Genomic DNA, 19,668 nt, shown 5'->3' with positions numbered 1-19,668 from the left:
TAAAACTGTGTATAGAACATAAAGTCTGTTGACTGCTACTCTTTTTTTTCTCCAAAGATTTATTTTAGAGAGAGAGCTCATACTCAAGTTGGGGAGGAGGGGCAGCAGAGAGAGATAGACTATTCAAGCAGACCTTCCCCTTCTCCCCACTGAGCACTGAGTAGGGAGCCCAAAGTGGGGCTCGATCCCTTGACCCATGAGATGATGACCTGAGCGGAAACCAAGAGTTGGATACTTAACCAACTAAGCCACCCAGGCACCCCTGTTGACTCCTATTCTATCAATCTTTATCTGACTCCTATTCTAGCAATCTTTATCTGACTTCACATATACCGATGACTTTCAATTCTCTAGGTGATCCACTTTGTGGATTTATCTATGAAAAATTTCCTTTTCTCCTGCCACCAAGATAAATCTCTTACTTCTACAGATGTGTACTAAAGAAAAAGATGCCTAATTAGGAAATTTAATCATTTAAACAAATCATATTAAGGAAAATCATCTTTGTTTTGCTCATCACCACTAAAGATAGAAACTGGATTTGAACATACTCTAGCACTATATTCCTGAGGTCTAAAGTTTTGGAGCAAGAGGGTAGGATAAAATTAAGTGTGACAAAAGGATAGATTTTTCTTTTTCTTTTCTATTGATAATATAAAGCTACAATATAGTTTTCATATGCTGTTATGAAATCATAGCAATAACTAAATTTTGAACAGAATAAAACATAAACAGACGCCTGGGTGGCTCAGCAGTTGAGCATCTGCCTTGTGCTCAGGGTGTGATCCCAGGGTCCCAGGATCAAGTCCCACATCGGGTTCCCTGCATAGAGCCTACTTCTCACTCTGCCTATGTCTCTGCCTCTCTTTGCGTGTCTCTCATGACTAAATAAATAAATAAATAAATATTTTTTAAAAAGAATAAAACATAAAATAAAAACCAAGAGAGAAATAAAGCATCAACTTTTGATGAAAGGCACGATTTCCTTAATCTTACCATTCTGGGAGGCCATACTGTCCTAGACTGATATACTTTATCAGTATAGGATCCATAGTAATGGAATGTAGTTGACTTTACCAATAAACTGGAATGAGTTGTTTCCTATATAGACAGATGCTTCCAGTAAAATGTACTATAAATCCCTAAAATCAAACATATGTCAAATCTTGTTTAACTTTCTTCCCACAATAGAGTATGTCAAAGTAGTATAGGCAACCCTTCGAGATGACATAGCCCTAGGCAAAGTTTTCAGGGTAAAAGTCTCTGCCTTTCCTTTTCACTTCCACAAAAAGTACAAAAGGTATGAATTAGTACACAAGTCAGTTGGCAAATATCCCACTGTCCTGAGTTTTTCTCCTTGAAATTAATCCAAGAAACCAACCTTCATTAGAATGAGTCTTATCCCTAACCTTAAAAATGTTAATATTTTTAACACTATTATTGGTAGTGCTAGCTTTGCAAGTCACAAAATACTTTCTATTTGAAGTATTACTTAGAGTCGCTGAGAAAAATGCAGAAGATAAAAGGAAACACCATAAGCAATTATCTCAAATATCGAAATCAAACCCAGTTCAACTGGAATTGAAAAGCATTTTCAACTCTACCACTAGGTCAGAAACACTATTGCTATCAAAAAAAGCATAGGACCCTAGCAAAGGAAAATCACAAATTTCCCTTTAAATTAGACCTGATTCAATTTGTACATGTTAAGACCACAGTTTCATCAAGAATCTGATGTAAATCTTCGATACCCCAACCCATTTTCCAAATGCTTTACCCAGTTAAATTATCAATAAATATTCTTCTAAAAGGAGGAATAGTTAATGATAAGAAAACTGCCCTAGGAAGACAAACTGACAGCACTCACCATTCAAGTACCTTTAAAGATTTAACTAATACTTACTGTGCACCAATCAAGTACCAAGCACTAGGTTAGACACATCCACATAAATCATCTCATTAACCTTATGTGCCTAAATCCCAATCTTAATTGGAACCAACTAGTTCTAAAACCAGCCACCTTGATCCCACCTAATTAATCCCTAGGACTCAACTGAAACTCAGCTTCTCACTCTCACAGACATTTTTTAGTGCTTCCTAATAGGTAATGCTTACTACAAAACCTGTGTGCCTATTGTTAAGCTCCCAACTCCAGAACAAACACTGTTCATCCAAGATATGGCACATAGTGATAATGACCATAATCTAAAACAAGTACTCTCTTGGATCATAACAGCTAAAGAATAAACCCAGAATACTAAAAAAAACTCAATTTCAGCTGGGCAGAAGACACTGGATTTTATTTTATTTTTTTAAAGACTTATTTGATTTATTTGAGACAGAGAGAGAGCATGAGACAGGGGAAAGGGCAGAGGGAGAGGAGGATCCCAAGCAGACTGTGTGCTGAGCAGGGAGCCCCACAGGGCTTAATCCCAGGACCCTGAGATCATGACCTGAGCCAAAGGCAGACACTTAACTGATGAGCCACCAAGGCATCCAACATGGGATTTCAATAGTCTTCCCAACCTCAAGACTATTTTTTTAGTCCTCTGAATACAGAAAGCCTTCTCTATTTGAATGAACTGCAGGAGGCCAAGTTCAGTCCAAGAGTCCTCACTCACATATTCATCAGAGAACTGGGAGAAAAAGAAAAAAAAAAAAATACTCCAACTGGTATGACCACATTACAACATTAGCAACACATTACTCACCATGCTACAAGAAAGCACTTGCAAGTGGGCAAGGAACATTCTGGAAGCCAAGGAAACAAAAACTCTCCCAGTCCTCAAAACACAAACACATCCACATGCCAAAGCAGGTCACACTGTCCAGTTTATACCCAAGTATGAGTGAGTGGAGAGGGGGTGGGAGAGAAGAAGGAAGAGAGAAAAAGCATTATTGGGCAGGTGTGCTTATCAGCACCAAGAGAGATTTCTTTCTTGGATTCATGGAGAACCTTTTTAAACAAAAAAAATACTAGACACCATACCTATCTATAATTTGATTTATTTAAATAATCACAGAGAACATGCAATATATGTAAATGGCAGCATGTTATAGTGGTTGCATACATTCCCTTTGGAATCCACCAGATCTCTATGTAAATCCTACATCTGTCACTTTCTTTTTTTTTTATCTGTCACTTTCTTGCTGTGTGACCTCAAGCAAATTATTTAACTTCTCTGTGCCTTAGTAGGGAATTCATCTGATAATCACTGTGGTATCCTCAGCACCTTCAACAATACCTATATATCTTGGCTGAATTGATATTTTATTAACACAGTAATATGAGATGAATTAATCTGTAAATAGGTATAAAAACATCTACCTTATTGAACTGAGTATTAGGTGAGATGATATATCAAGTACTTACTATATATAACTCATGGTAGGGTCTCACTATTAAATAGTAAAGTTTTCTTCCCTTTACTTCCTAGCTGGGTCAGAAGTCATAACAGAAGAGACATGGCAAAGATTAAAATGGGGTAAGCATTGTAGAAGCCAAGCGTTGCAAAGCGTTACTACTAGGGTCCTAGTCATATTATCCAGGAATATTTCATCTTCGCATATGAAGTTAAATAAAAGACCCTTGTAGTAGGTACATAATAAATGTTAGTTGATCCAGATAATGCTATTGTGAGTCTTCAGGTATCTGTTACCAGTCAGATAAAAGCCTGGCAGAATAGGAAAAGGGAGAGAAAAGGAAAGGGAGGGAAAACAGAAGGCAAAAGAAGTGAGACTGAGTCATAGCTTAAATATACCAGACTATATATTTAAAAACCAAATCTAAAGGATTTTTTAGAAGGCTATTTAATCTTCTAAAAACTTCCCATTAGCGTAAACACTCTATTGATTCACATTATTTACTGACCATTTTAGGTAGTAAGATCTATGTAAGTAAATTGTTCGTAACTGCTGACTGGGTGGTAAGCTTGAAAGATTTAGGCCCAAAACTCTCCTCCCTTTACCCCAAAGAGACTGATGGAGTCTTTGAGGCTACCTCACCTGCAGCCTGTAACCACAGCAACCTATCTACCTGCAGATGAAAAGATATTTCACCTTCAAAATCAGGGGTGGGAGAGTATATAGAATTACATCTAAAATCTGAAGGGATCTTTTTCCTTGACTGTGAAGAATTGAATGTCAGAAGATAGCTCTAAAGAACGCCAGTCTCTTGTTGCATTATGAGCTGGACAGTATATACATGCAGTGTCTGAAAATAAGGAGAACCTATGAGAACTGAAACAGCTTGTGGGAAACCTCATCATAATGTGGTCTTGCAACTTCCTATTTCACTTACCAGGCATCTCCTCTGTGTATTTAACCACTTGACCCACCTCCTCTTAAGCAACAGGATATAATAGAGCACTGCCAATAGTCAAAAGAATGGGCTCCACATCAAGTTCTATTAACTTAGGAAGTGTGCAAACTTAGTCACTTAAATTATATATTCAGTACTGAGAATGTTGGGCTAGACTCAGTGCTCCTCAAAGGCCTCCACCAAGGTATCACTTTGGAGAGTCTATGTATCAGACACCAGCCAAACTAAGCTCCTCTACTGCTATAACCCAGATTGAGAACATGTGCATTGTTACTGTCTACCCTTCCTATAAGAGCAGTTATTAAATTCTATTTACTTTTCTTCAAATCACTGGAATCTCTTCTCTCTCCCATTACCATCTCCCCTGTAGAAACTCCCTCCCCCCGGACTATTATAACAGCCTCTCTACCTGGTCTCTCTTCTTCCACTTCACACTGGAGAGCTGAAATCCATTTTCCTAAAATACTCATCTACACATACAATCCTTTGCTTGGGGATTTTTCACTGTAAGTATAAACCAAATTCCTCTGCCTGAGATTTAAGGCCCTCTCCGATTTACTTAACTCTACAATTTTATTAATCTAATTGTTTGCTGGGATGCCTGAGTGGCTAAGCAGTTGAGCGTCTGCCTTTGGCTCAGGGCATGATCCCAGAGTCCCAGAATTGAATCCCACATGGGGCCTCCTGCATGGAGCCTGCTTCTCCCTCTGCTTATGTCTCTGCCTCTCTGTGTGTCTTTAATAAATAAATAAAATCTTTTTTTAAAAAAAAAATCTCATTGCTTGTCTACTTGCTCTACCCTCAAAACAAGGTTGGTTTAGTTCACTGTGCTCATGCCTTGATTGCCTTCTGAAGTCTTTCTTCTCCTAAGGTCTAGATTACCCTAACTATAAAATTTTCCCCTACTCCCGCTAAACTTCTATATAATTCCAGAGGGCACCTGGCTGGCTCAGTTGGTAGACCATGCAACTCTTGATCTCAGGGTTGTGAGTAAAAGCTCCACATAGGGCATAGAGTTTAGTTTAAAAAAAAAAGAAAAGAAAAAGAAAACATTCTATGTAATTCTGTACAACTGTACTCCTCACTTGACACTTAGTACCCATGACTTCATATTATTTCTTTTTTATGCAAATAATTCAATCTTCACAACTAATGAATAAGGTCTTCATGACTCTCTTTGTTTCCTGAAGCCTAACTTTTCAGAGAACAAATATTTAATAATATGCTTACTGTTAACAATAACTACTACCTTGGACAAGTCTAACTTTCTAGGCCTCATTTTCCTGACCTAGAAAATGATGACAGTATGTAAACTTCCTTTCAGCTCTAAAATGCTGTATGATGGTATACATACTACACGGTAGTTTGTTTCTCACATTTTTTTCCTATATAGGTATTTATATATATGTAACTATATCCCATTTAACACAGAATGTAAATTCCCAAAGGCCAATTCTCCTATTACTTGTCTAGTTTATTTGCTGGGTAACACTTCCTTGGCATCTCCTTAGAGCATGTTGTCCAAATTCTGGTACACAGCAGGTATTCGGTAGAAAGGAATTTATGGTCTCAAGCTGGCAGCAAACATCAAGAGAAATTTGTGTAGATGATTTTTTTATCTTAATTTCCATAATGAACTAGCATATTACAAAAAACTTCAAAGATGATATGAGAGAGAAGGAATTTAAGGTTTGTTAAAATGAGAGGTCACCTTGTGCCAAATAGCTAGGAATTTATTTTAGGCACAAAGAAACCAGGATGCAGCAAATATTAAGTCTAACTTTCTATTCTCAGAATTCTGAGGAGTATGGGAAGTCTTTATCCCTTGTCATCAAACACAGACTAAGTATTCTTTATGTCAGATAATTTTGTCCTTAGTACTGACAGAAAATTTCAGAAAATGAATAGTCTAACACTTGGCCAGGTAAGCTCTTAGTTCAAAGAAGACAAAAGCAAATACAAAGGAATTTATAAGAGCAGGTGAATTTTTAAAATAAGAACTTGCTGTCTAAAATATTTTTGTTAGCAATATATTTTGTCTTTCTCAGTTCTTCATATGAGACTACCTTCACGTAAAGACCAAGACTTCCTAATACTAAAGGCTCAGAGTTTTCTTTTCCTTCAATGTCAGTTATTAATGATTCAAAAGGCAATAGTAGAGCAACTCGTTTAAAATGACCCTGACTTTTCAAAGAACTATTTTAGAGCACAAGCTGATACTTTCAAAGCTGAATTGTATACATGATATCTTCCAAGCAGGTATGTGGCCTGGATACAAATCTGATATAGTTAAGGTACAAGGAAGGGTTATAAAGACTTCTTTTTTTTTTTTTAAGATTTTATTTATTTATTCATGAGACACACACACACACACACACAGAGAGAGAGAGAGAGAGAGAGAGACAGGCAGAGGAAGAAGCAGGCGCCATGCAGGAAGACTCGATCCCGGGACCCCAGGATCACACCCTGAGCCAAAGACAGATGCTCAACTGCTGAGCCACCCAGGTGTCCCTTATAATATGTCTCTTTTCTTTTTTCAAAGATTTTATTTATTTATTCATAAGAGACACAGAGAGAGATGCAGAGAAACAGGCAGAGGAGGAAGCAGGCTACCTGCAGGGTGGCTGATGCAGGATTTGATCCCACCACCCTGGGATCTTGACCTGAGCCAAAGAGAAAGACTTCTAAGCCAGGTTTTGAAGGATGAGAGGAAACAAAGCATATTTAAATGTTTATACCTATCCTCATTCTTCCATTCCTAGTCCTCAATCCCATTCCATAATATCTGCTAACTCCCACTATCTCTTTGTTTAGCCCCCACCCCATCCCTGCCCTGGGCTCCCTTAAACGAAGAACTGTTTGGAGCACTACAAAGTAAGAGTCTGGTGCCAGGAGCTAGGGCTCATAACTTCTTTTCCTGTTAAGTCTCCAAATAAAATCAAGGGCCACAGGTAATTTTCTCTTCCATGGTTTTCCCCACCACCAGATCTCCCTTATCAAGACTGAAGAGGAGACATTGGGATGGCAGGAAGTGCAGGGTGAGGGGACATTTACTCAAACAAAGTGTATGCTCCTTAAAGGCAATTTAATCAATTGTATGTAGCTACTGCAGCAAAAGTCTGAAATACAGGCTTATTTCCCCCAGTGTATTCTGGCCTACAATCCTTACCTTCCCCGTACAACCTTACCCATTACATACTTAATATGTGTTGAAAAATACAAACATTTTACTAAAAACTTGAGCTTAAGATAACTACAAAAGAAAACTGGTTGCAAATTAAAGTTCAGAAATGTGTTTTAGAATTATAAATGGATTTAGGATTATCCACTTCAAAAAGGTCGATGATAATGTTCTGCAGAATGCCAAGAGAAAATCAAAACTGGACTATAAGATTTAACCATACAAAACTGCCAATATTTGACTGCTTTTACCTACAAAATTGCAATTTCATATAGTTTCATTTAATATTTAATTTCGACTTGGCAGGGAATGGAAAAGCTTCCGCGAGGCTGAAATGATGTTATATTGGGACCGCACCTCCCAGAATTAAAAAAGCTTCAAAACATTCTACTGAGATACAATGTGGTTTCAATAAAAAAGGCAAGTATTAAAAGTATACGTACATACATATAAATGTATGTACAAATGTGTATATTAGGCCCTCTTCTTTAGGGCCCTAAGAATTCCTGGATCTCAGCAGTGTTTATTAAGTGAACAGAGAGGCTGCTTTTTCTCAACACCAGTATCCCATCTCGAGTGAGGGTGTCAAGAGCTTGATGACAACAGCAGAATTTGATAGCCACAGGAGCACACTGCCTCACAAATGCCATCAGGATCTATTCCCAGGAATATCCTCATTGGATGATATCATCAATCAATTCCCATTTCATTTCTCAGGGAATGTTTGCTCATCTGCAGGAAGTTAGTCTTGATTGCCCCTGCTATTTATGAGCATTTTATTTAACTTTCAGTGCTGAATGTTTCTTTACAAGCTCTATTTTCATGGGGGCCACTATCATTCTCATAACTAACAGTTCATCAACACAAAGGATTGTCTTTATTTTTTTAGTTCATTAATTAACCATTTAGTCACTAATAGTTACTAAATGCCTACCATGTATAAGTTACTGTGGCAAGCCCCAGGAGAGACAGAAAATAAAACAAACTTCTCTGCTGTCAGGGAGCTCATAGTGTAGTAGAAATGGCATGCTAAGGGCACAAATAAACAAAAACACAAAAATATACAACTACTACCAAACAAGTATGAATAAAATAAGAGGAGAATTCAGAAGTGGGAAAGATCATATCCTGTTGGAGGAAAAAAAAAGTCAGGAAAGTTTTCATGGAAGATATAGTTTAAACTGGGACTTTGATGGGTAGGATATTTTTCAACAGGACAAATGAAAAGGGCATTGGAGGAAAGAGGCTAAAAGATTAGATGATTATGTGAATTAGATCTACATGAAGACACATCTGAAAAACAATATTGAGGGGGGAAATTGCAAAAGGATACATACAGTACAATTCCATTTATGTAAGGTTTCAAATCTACATGTTGTTTATGTATGTTATATGTACCTAAAATACATAAAAAATAAAGTATAAAACATGAAATTGAATAATAGGTAGCAAATCAGGCCAGTAGTCATTTCCCAATAAAGAGGAAAGAGGAAAGGATGCACAGTAGGACTCAGCTATATCTAACATTATATCTTAAACAGAATAAGAGATCTAAAACAAATATGACAAAATGTTAATATCCATAAAATGTGGGTTATGGGCAAAAAAATGTCTTGGGGTTTTTTTTCCCCTGGACTTTTCTAAATATTCAAAATATCTCATTATTCAAAATTTGGAAATTAAGAAAGGGCCAGGTGACTGGAAAAACAGTGGAGTCACTAACCCAAAAATAATGATCAGGATTAAGATGCTTTCCCTAAACTTTCAGGGAACACTTGATTAGTCTGGCTCTCAACTGAACAGGATCCTTCATCCCTCAGAGTGTGCACAAAAGGCAGTCAGAACAGGGTGGGGGGAAGGCTAACAGATACAGACAAGAAGGAAGTTTTTATTGCCATCCTAAATCAGATATCCAAGGAGAGTGACAACCATGCTCCCACACAACATAAATGCCAGTATAACCAAGTCTTTCCCCCCCCCCAAAAAAAAAATAAGCCAAGGAAACTTCTAGTTACATAGGAATTCAGATAAAGACTCACTGTGAGTAGTTATTCTGTGCCTCCTCTCTCCCTTCCTCCCCCTACAAACACTCACAAAAACAAAATGTACCCTTGCCCACTTGAGAAAGAATTAAGAATTGGCAATTCTGTTTAAGTGGACAGTTTCCAAACCAAGGCCCATCTCTGGAGATGTGGACAGAGCCCAGAGAGGAGGGTAAAGAAATCACAACTCAGTTAAGTTTGGGGGAAGACTTATCAATGGAAGGTACCCATCCTTCCACATCCCCTGTGGCCCAACCTTTCCCAGGGGAATCTAAGAACCTCTAAGATATCCTTCTACCCTGTTCTGTTCTTCTCTAACAAAATGACTGAAACACAAAACCCAAACCCTCATTTAGCACTTTAAACCCAATTTCCCTTCACAAAAACCCAGTGAAGGGGCACCTGGCTGGCTCAGTCAGTAGAACATGCAACTCTTGATCTGAGTGTCATGAGTTCAAGTCCCATGTTGGGCCTACACCTTACTTTAAAAAAAAAAAAAAAAAATATATATATATATATATATATATATATATATATATATATATACACACACATACACATACACACCCCAAAATTTAAAAACACAGGAAAGGAAAATTTAGAACACAAGTATAATGACAAATCTTGGTTTTTTTAGATAAATATCCTTTTTGTGGGTAACCAATTTATCCAAGCCTATTTCCTCTACCAAAGTTTCACTGGCACAATCTAAAATTAAGTTTAAAAGAAAACAACTTGAAGGGAATTTAGCAAGAGAGATAATTACACCTGCACACTCAATAAATACCCTGACATTCTTCTACATCTGAATCATTACAGATGAATAATCCTAACATCCTATTCACTCCACTCCAGGGCACCCAACTGCCCCAGGTCAAAAGTCCCTATTCCCCCAAAGTACTCTCAGAGCAGATCTTCTTCAGTCAGACCTGGGAAAAAGCCACTGTTCACTCTGGACTGGTAAAAATGACAATGGGATGGAATGTCTTCTAGCACAGTGCACTGTGGCAGGATGTAACAAACACCGGAATAGGACGTCAGGGAATCAGAGAGGTGAAATGACATTTATTAATCACCAACCACATTATAGCCACTGGAGATTGAATTCCAGACCAAGCTATTATAAAACTACTTCTAAGATCCTGAGTAAATCTCAGGTATGCCCTCTGAAAATAAACAAGGTAAACTAAGAAACAGTCCCTGTAGTCTCTGATTCCATGAGTCTACAAACATGATCACTCAGTAATCAATGTGTTACTGTTAAGCATAATAAACGCACTTTAAAAGCCTTTTGCTTTTGTTCCTCTCCAACGCACCCTCTACACCACTGACAAAACAATCTTTCTACAAGTTGAAACTTACTTTTTCATCCAGTGCTTTAAAACCCTGAAATGCTCATCATTTACTGCAGCACAAGCTAAAGCTGTCCATGATCAGCCTTACCTACTTCACCAGACTCATCCCTGCCCTCCAACCCTGTCCTCCAGCCACAATAATTACTTAAAAGTTACCTGAAGAAGTCTGGCTGTTTTGTTCCTTTAAGCTTTTGTTCATGCTGTTTTCTCAGCCTGGAGTGTACTTCTCCCTGCCTTCTGTAGGCTACACCCTTAACTCATCTTTCAAGACTCATCTCAGATGTCATCTCCTCTGGGAGGCACTTTCCAACCTCTGCATGCCCAAGGCAGAAATGACCTTTAGACCGCTACTTATCCCCCTACATAACTTCTGTCACAACAACTACTACACACTTCATATATCTATATATTTATGCATCTGTCTCCTCCCCCTGGATCCATAACTCCTTGTAGGTTGAGAACTTGTCTGACTCATCTGTTTCCTCAGTGCCTACCTAAGACAGTGCTTACAAGGTAAGAGACGTTCAAGGGATGTTTGCTGGAGTTGGGAGGAAAGGAACAGAAAACAAGAAAGGACAAAGAAGTCAATTAAGATGGCCCAAAGAGTGTAGAATAATTGAGTTTATCACTACCATTATCTCTGGCCTTTTGCTCTTTCCCTAAACTCTAGTCTTCAGAGAGCTTATTCATTCTCTTGGCTACAGCTACCATATCCATGTTGATGAACTGCAAAACCACATTTCCAAATGTATTAACCTCTGACTCTACTCTCCACCAGCTATGGGCTCATCTGTAACAACCGGTTCAGCTTTTACTTGGGCATTTCATTGCCACTTTGTATCTCAAACTGAACTCATCAAATTCCCCTACAAAATGAGGAAACCTTCCTAACTTCCCTATCTCAATGTCTCAGAAACCCAAGCTTAAAATGTCATAGTCATACTTGATGGATCACTCTCTTTCATCTGCTACATCCAATCCCCACTGACTTCAACTTTTTCTCCACAATCTTTTTCCCTCTTTCTCTCCTTATCCCACCTCCTTCAACTTGAGTTCAGGTCTCATCACCTTATCCTTCTTCCCTCCTCGACCACCTGTTTCCTACTGTAATCATATTACTGTCCTCCTCAAAAATTCGCAGTGGTTCACTATTTCCTATCATTTAAAATCTCAACTTAAAAGCCTGCCTTTTAAGGCCCCTCTAAAACATAGCTCCTAACCAACCTAACCACTTCTTTCACTACTATTCACTGCTACTCAGCTCAGTCTTATCACTGCCCCAAGAAAACCCAAGCCTGGTCCAGGCTTTTGCTTGATCCCTCTCAGCTCCAAAATGAAATGATTTTGTTGTTATTTGGTTCATCTTCACCCCTTGTACCTGAGACAATTTGGTTTACTTTTTCAAGATCTGGGATAAGTTACAATTCCTCTGTGATAGGAATTGAGTGCCCTTCTCCCCAAATACATACGGTCTGAGGTCTGTACTATACAAGCAATAATACGATTTCTCATTTTCTTCCTTTTATTTGTCTGGCATAATAGAGGCTCAATAGGTATTCACATCTTCCTATATTCCTTACTCCCAGCTAGACTGTAAACTCTTCAAGGGCACAAAATAGTCATTTTTTTTAATCCTCTGCATTATGCATAAACCTAGCATAAAACTAAACTCAAAGCAGGTCACTACGGATGCCTCAGTGGCTCAGCAGTTGAGCGTCTGTCTTGGGCTCAGGGTGTGATCCCGGGATCCAGGATCGAGTCCTACATTGGGCTCCTTTCAGGGAGCCTGCTTCTCCCTCTGCCTGGGTCTCTGCCTCTCTCTCTCTCTGTGTGTCTCTTATGAATGAATAAATAAATAAAATCTTTAAAAAAAAAAAGTCATTAAAAATAAAAGTTTAGTAATTTTTCCTACCCAAAACTATGTCTTAGAGAAATAAAAAAAAGAGACATAATCCTAAAAAACACAGCTGAAAATAATCCTGAACTAAACTGTATAAATTAAGATTCCTGACTTCCACCTCTGATTTCCACTCAAAAATACTACAATCTCCTGACTCAAGAAGTAAATAATAATCCTGTGCTCATGACATCATAAGCACATAGTTTGGTAATGACTGTGAGAAGGTGGGGGCGGGGAGGGTAGGCAGGGATGAAGGAAAGCAAGTCAACTTAAAGAACAAGGTTGGAAGAACAGGCATGTGATCTTTTGTTTGTTTATTAAATGTGGACACTGCTCCTCATTCCTTTAATTTTTTTTTTAATTGGCCAGATTTTCAAACAAGTTTACTTTAGGAGGAAAAACCTGATGGTTTTTTAGTGGAGTTACTATCTGGAAGAGCCTCTACAAAGCCAAGTCCTTTGAAAAGGCCACCTTCATCTTCAACAATGCAACATGACACAATAGGATTCCTCCAGATACTGTCTGTGATTGAAGACTCATTCTGGCTACAACATAGGCATCATCTATAAATCGCTCTTAGGCATAAGGCATACAGCCTAAGTGGCCACACTGGACCTGCACAGATTTTGAAAAGAAACTGGTCTTCATTAATATATTCATATAGCCCAGTCTTAATTATCCATAAATGGATTATCCAATTTACAGGATTTCTGAGGCATAATCTTTAAACAAAGTTTGACTGTTCTTCTTCATCATCAGTATAACCTCCTCACCATCAGGTAATATAGGCTTAGAAATGCAAATTCATTTCAACATCAGTATGATCCTCAAAACATTAAAATGAATCTGGCTTTAAAAATAATGATTTTCTAACCAAGAAATTTCCATATTAAGTTCTGAATTGCTGAGTGAAGTAAGTCAGTCGGAGAAGGACAAACATTATATGTTCTCATTCATTTGGGGAATATAAATAATAGTCAAAGGGAATATAAGAGAAGGGAGAAGAAATGTGTGGGAAATATCAGAAAGGGAGACAGAACGTAAAGACTGCTAACTCTGGGAAACGAACTAGGGGTGGTAGAAGGGGAGGAGGGCGGGGGGTGGGAGTGAATGGGTGACGGGCATTGGGGGTTATTCTGTATGTTAGTAAATTGAACACCAATAAAAAATAAATTAAAAAAAAAAGTTCTGAATTACTTATACTACTGTTCGCTATTATAGCAGAGATAACTGAAAGTTAAATGTACTTAAAACACGATACTTCCTTACCATAAACTATTGAGGATAATCCAACTAGCCCACAAGCGCATAGTACAATTTGAGACAGGTACAAGCAGAGCTCAGCATAGTTAGTAAGACGTATGACCACAAAACTTCTGCAAGGAATCCTATGTCTCCTAGATGATCCCTTTAGGCCAAGATGGTCCAGAAGAGAAACCAAAGAGTTACAATGTACTGGTGCCTGCCTGATTCCTTGTCCCTGAGTTCCTGGACCAGAAGGCTCAATACTTTTCATTAAATCTATTCTTTGTTCAAGAACCTACAATGACTCTATTGACCCTTCCATCAACACCCAACAGTCTGGCCTCTGAGTCCCCTCCACCCTCTTGCCTGCTCTACCCATGACTTGACCACCCACATTCTCTCCAGTCCCTCTCATTTATTCTCCCAACAAACACAACTTAGTCATTCATACCATCACTGCATGCTGCATTCTATACTTTCTGCCTGGAAGATCTTTTATTTTCTTCTACTCAACATAGAATAGCTATTCATTTACTTGAATGCTCACACATATTTCAGATAAGGATAGACAAGTAAATTGTCTAAGATCACATAGTCAAGATTTGAACCAAGTCTGTCTAAATTCATTGGCCATGCTTCTTTATGACTCTAATCCACAGCCTCCAAGTCCATTGCAAATTTTGCCGATTCAGATATCTTCCCTAATTAATCTCACAGACTCTTTGTTACTTCAAGTTTTCTAGCCTTTATATACTCCATTTATAGCACATTAAACTTGGTTTTGTTTATATGTTATGCTCTAAATATTAAAGCTTGTAATAGTGTGCCTTCCCATTTATATAAATCACCTTCCACAACCCTATCCCTGTCCTAGGGGCAAGGAAACCTGTCTTTATATCTTTTCTATCTTCCCAAAGCCTGTCACTGGAGCTTGGAGAGAGCTTTATCCACAAGAGTGCTCAATCATTATGTAGCCAGGATTTCTTACTTCACAAAACAAAATGCAAGGGTGCCTTGCATGGCTCAGTCTATTGACCATATGACTCTTGATTTCGGCTTGGGTCATGATCTCAAGGGTCTTGAGACTGAACCCCACATCAGGCTCTGTGTTCCCCGTAGAGTCTGCCTGAGATTCTCTCTCCCTCTCCCTCTGCTACTCCCACTCATGCTCATGTACACTCTATCAAATAAATAAATCTTTTCCTAAAAAAACCTTCCATCATATCAAAAACTCAACTGAGTTCTGGCATTCCTAAAACTGCCCTCCATCTATATTCCAGCTACACAGATTTTTTATATCTTTTTTTTTTTAAAGATTTTATTTGTTTACTCTTGAGAGACACAGAGAGAGAGAGAGAGGCAGAGACATAGGCAGAGGGAGAAGCAGGCTCCATGCAGGGAGTCTGACATGGGATTCGATCCCGAGTCTCCAGGATCACACCCTGGGCTGAAGGTGGCTCTAAACCGCTGAGCCACCTGGGCTGCCCCAATTACACAGATTTTAATTACCTGAATTTATCAGGGGCTGTTGAGAAGATTTCACAGCTCCCAAATTTCTATTGGGAAGACACTGCTGAAGCCACACTTCAAAGCACGGTCTCAGGATTTTCCCTTGATGGGAGAATGTTTGGGGTAAAAGAGGAGGTGCTCTTTACAAAGCGCCTCACAAGGATCTGCCAGGATCCTTAGCATGCTTTTTTTTTTCTTTTTTTTTTTTAAGAGAAGTAGTTTGTTTTTTGTTTTTGTTTTTGTTTTTTTTTTTAAAGAGATCTTACTTATTTATTCATGATAGACATAAAGAGGCAGAGGGAGAAGCAGGCTCCATGCTAGGAGCCTGACATGGGACTCGATCCCAGGACTCCAGGATCACATCCAGGGCCAAAGGCAGGCGCTAAACCACTGAGCCACCCAGGGATCCCCGATCCTTAGCATGCTTAAGCATGCTTGGGAAGCTTGAAAACTTTAACAAGTGGCACTTAGTGCCCATAACAATTTGAAAATTTATTTTTAATACTGTTTTTAATCATAATTCACTGGGTTACATATACTGAATCTCAAAACCCCAAACAATGCCTTCTGAAAAATGGCAATAGTGCTAGACTATTAGGCTGCCCTATGCTATTCCTACTTATTCAACTGCTTCAATCCCCATGCCCAGCCTAACCCACCAGCCACCAAATAATAAATGCAGGGGAGGTTGATATAAATAGAAATAAATATACTTTCTGAATGGAAGTTCTTTTCTCTTCATAAACTCCTAACAAAGAATAACTATTTAATTTGCTTGACTGCTCATACATATTTTATAAATAAGGATAGAGAAGTAAATTGTCCAAGGTCACATAATAAATGCCATAATCAAGATTTGAACCAAGTTCTATCTAACTCCACAGGTCATGCCTCTTTATGACTTTAATCCACAGCCTCCAATCCTATTTCAAATTGTACTGATTCAAAAATCTCCCTTAATTATCTCATTGATATAAATAGAATTTTCCAGACATCAATAATAATTGGCATAAACTGACTCACAAATTAAGACAATTATTGATAGTCGACAAACTCTGGGAGGGTGTGTGTGATTTTTAAAAATTTGATTTTTCCCTCCAAATTAAATCTTTTTTCAGTAGGGGTCCCCAAAAGAAGGAGATTAAGAAGATAAAGCTTCAGGAATATTTCCAAGTTGTTAGTGACCTAACTCCACCAAGTCCAACTAACAATTACCATTCATTACTGTTCAGCCTGCCTTATACAAATCAGCAGACAGCCCTTTTTCTGGCAAAGGTTTACATTCTTCCCCCCACAAGGGAGTCTTTGGCATTAAATGAAAGGGATAGATTGAGTCAGGCAACAACAACAAAAAATTAGTAATAGTTTGGAAATTATCTTCCTTCCATCTTTCCTTCCTGCTTGAATGCATAATGCCCAAAGTGGATATCTGTTCAATTCTAAATTATTCATGTTAATGGATAATTATTGGCAGAAGGGTGCTGATACTCCAAAATGGAAAAAAAAAATCAAAAAATAATCTATTTCAGTTTTGGAAGATCTTTTCAGCATATTTACCTTCTCAATTATTCCTAGCATGAGCTAATATTTGTACTCATTTGTGAGCACTAAGTACATAGTAACTGGCCACTTAACTCTGGGAGGTGCTCTGAGGCATGCGGGTAGCTAGTGAAGTTAGAACAAGACTGGTATTCACACTTCAGAAGAGCAACATCAAATTCATTTATTTTACAGTTCTGTTCAGCCCTCAAAATATCAATAGACTAGCACAGCAGGTTGGTTCCTAAACTTTAAAAGAACTGTTCAGAAAAACAATGAGGACAAAGAGTATAATTGTTTGCCTATAATGTATTCATTTACAAATTGTGCACGGCAAACTTTTAATTATAAGCCTAATTCTCCCTAGTCACCCAGCATAAGTCCCTGCTATCCTCACTCCACCAGGAACGCTCTCTCGTTTACTAGAAAAGAAATTTTCCAAATGTTTTTTTAAAATGCAGGATTTGCTATCTTTTTGGACTAGCCTTGCCACTACCTCTTCTTGTCCTTTTCCATCTTATAGATTCTGAAAGACAAAGGGATGTAACCTCCTCAAAGACCTCCTAAATATACAGCATGACAAGCCAAGACTGAAAAATTACCAGCTTCTGGTTTTTCTAAAAAGCATTTTACATATGAGTAAAAACAAAACAAAACAAAACAAAACTCAAAGTCCGGCTAATCCCTGCTTTTGCATTTATGAAAAGGAAACCCCCCTGAAGAGCGTGGGGGAGACTTTCTTCCGTATAATCTCACCAGTCCACTTCTTTCAACTTAATCTCTCTATCAGTATCGTGCCCAGAGGAACCACCTAGGTTAGACAGACTACCTAGACAGGGAGGGAGAGAGACAGAGACAGAGACGGAGAGAGACTCAGGGAGACTCAAAGCTCTGGTCCTTGTGAGCCGACAAGCTAAAAATACGCCGGCCCAGTAAACAAATCCCATTCCATCCCAACCGGAGCCACACCGTTAACCTAGTAATTATGAGAAGAGGAGTGAGATCACGCAGCCCCCAGCTTACTCATCATCAGCTTCTAAAGTTTCCATCGGCTCATGGCAACTTTTTTTTCTCAAGTTCACAAGTCTGCCCTAGAATTTATCAATCAGTCTCCCTCTCTCTCTCACCCACACACCCGCACACCTTCTTCGCTCCCTTCCTCCATTACTGGACGCACCTCAGTTTGTCTATCTATAGGGGAAAACAAGCTTGTTTTCTCTTCGTTGTACTTTTCTAGAGACTTCACAGTGAACTTTATCCTACTATGGGGGCAGGATAGGGGGCAGCCCGCACGCTCAACCCCCTTCAAACTCCACCATCCCTCCCGGAAAGTCTAGCTAACGAGGGAGGACTGTCCAGACCGCCCGGCAGCGCTTGGCGAGGGAGGCCGGGCGCGGGGAGGGGGCCGGGGACGCGGGGCGCAGGTTGAAGGGAGGAGTAACGGGGGAAGGCTGGGACGAAGCGGGCACAGCCGGGGCGCGGAGAGGTGCCGGGAGGCGGTGGCGCCGGGTGGAATATCATCGGAAAAGAGACGGGGGACAGTGGAGATCAGGGGGTCAGGGTCTGGGAGTCCGAAGACGCGGGAGGGGCGGGACGGACGGGGGAGGGTGACAGGGCAGGGGGCTCCGTTACCCTCGCGGCTCCCGGGGCAAGGCCCTAGGCCGGGGCGGAGCGCGGGGCCCGGCCGCCTCTCCTCATTCCTCTGCTGTGACCCCGGGGTCCGGCTGGCCCCTCCCCCGACGACGATGGAGGCGGAGGCGGTGGCGGAGGCTGCGACCGCGGCTGCTGCTCCGCACGGGATCAGAAGCTGGAGCCAGAAGGCACTGATCGGGACTGGCCTCCCCCAGTGGCTTTTTGCCTGCTCCACACCCCGTCTCCACTCCGACTCCGGCGGCTGGTTCGGGATCGGTGGCTTTCGGCCGTCCGGCCGGAAACTAGCGCCAGTTTCCGGCCGGAGCGGGTTGGTGGTGACACCCCAGCCGCCCCCAGGCCTCCGCCCGCCCGGCCCCGCCCCACCCTGCCCCGCCCCGCCCCGCCCCGTAGCAGCCCCGCCTGCCGCGCCGCTCTCAGGGCTGCGGCCAGTTTGGCGCCTGCCCCGCGTGTGACCCCGTGTTTTCCTGGCCTGTGTTCTTAAGGCCTCTGATCTGGAGAGTTCTTGAACCGGAGCTGGGAGGGGAGGGGACGGGTAAGCTCTTGAGACTTTGATGTAGAGTCAGTTGGCTCCAGCCCTTTGGGAAGAAGCGGAAAGAGGCAGGTAGTTCTGGAAAGGTGAGGGGGTGAAAATACTTTGGAAGGAGAAGACCGAAATTCTGGTGACTCCTCACTGTCATTCTGGACTGACCAGAGGAGCATTAACAATGCTGCTACCAGACCAGTCTCCACCCAGGTCTGCAGTCTTCTTCCGTCACTCGTGAAGTGAACATACTTCTCTAAAAACACTTAATACTTGCACAGTGATAACATGTCTGCCTTAGCGCAATCGGAAAAAGTTAAGTGTCGCTGTTTTTATTAATTCCTCTTAAGAGCTTTACAGCATAATTCAATTCAAACTCATTAAGCCCCTACTATGTGCAAGG

At 40.1% G+C, this 19,668-nt stretch overlaps 1 protein-coding gene across 2 annotated transcripts in view; it reads right to left on the bottom strand.

Moving 5' to 3' along the window:
• Positions 1 to 19,073, bottom strand: part of OTUD7B (OTU deubiquitinase 7B) — a 55,420-nt gene extending 36,347 nt beyond the window's left edge. The window contains exon 1 of one of the 2 annotated variants that reach the window (XM_077842452.1): positions 18,725 to 19,073. The gene's annotated coding sequence lies outside the window, so the exon portion shown is untranslated. The remainder of the gene's footprint in view (positions 1 to 18,724) is intronic. The other variant, XM_077842451.1, reaches the window with a different exon arrangement.
• Between the last annotated feature and the right edge of the window lie 595 nt (positions 19,074 to 19,668).

Source organism: Canis aureus, chromosome 12 (genome assembly GCF_053574225.1).
Source record: "Canis aureus isolate CA01 chromosome 12, VMU_Caureus_v.1.0, whole genome shotgun sequence".
Lineage (NCBI taxonomy): Eukaryota > Metazoa > Chordata > Mammalia > Carnivora > Canidae > Canis > Canis aureus.
This window is presented reverse-complemented; position numbering and strand designations above follow the sequence as displayed.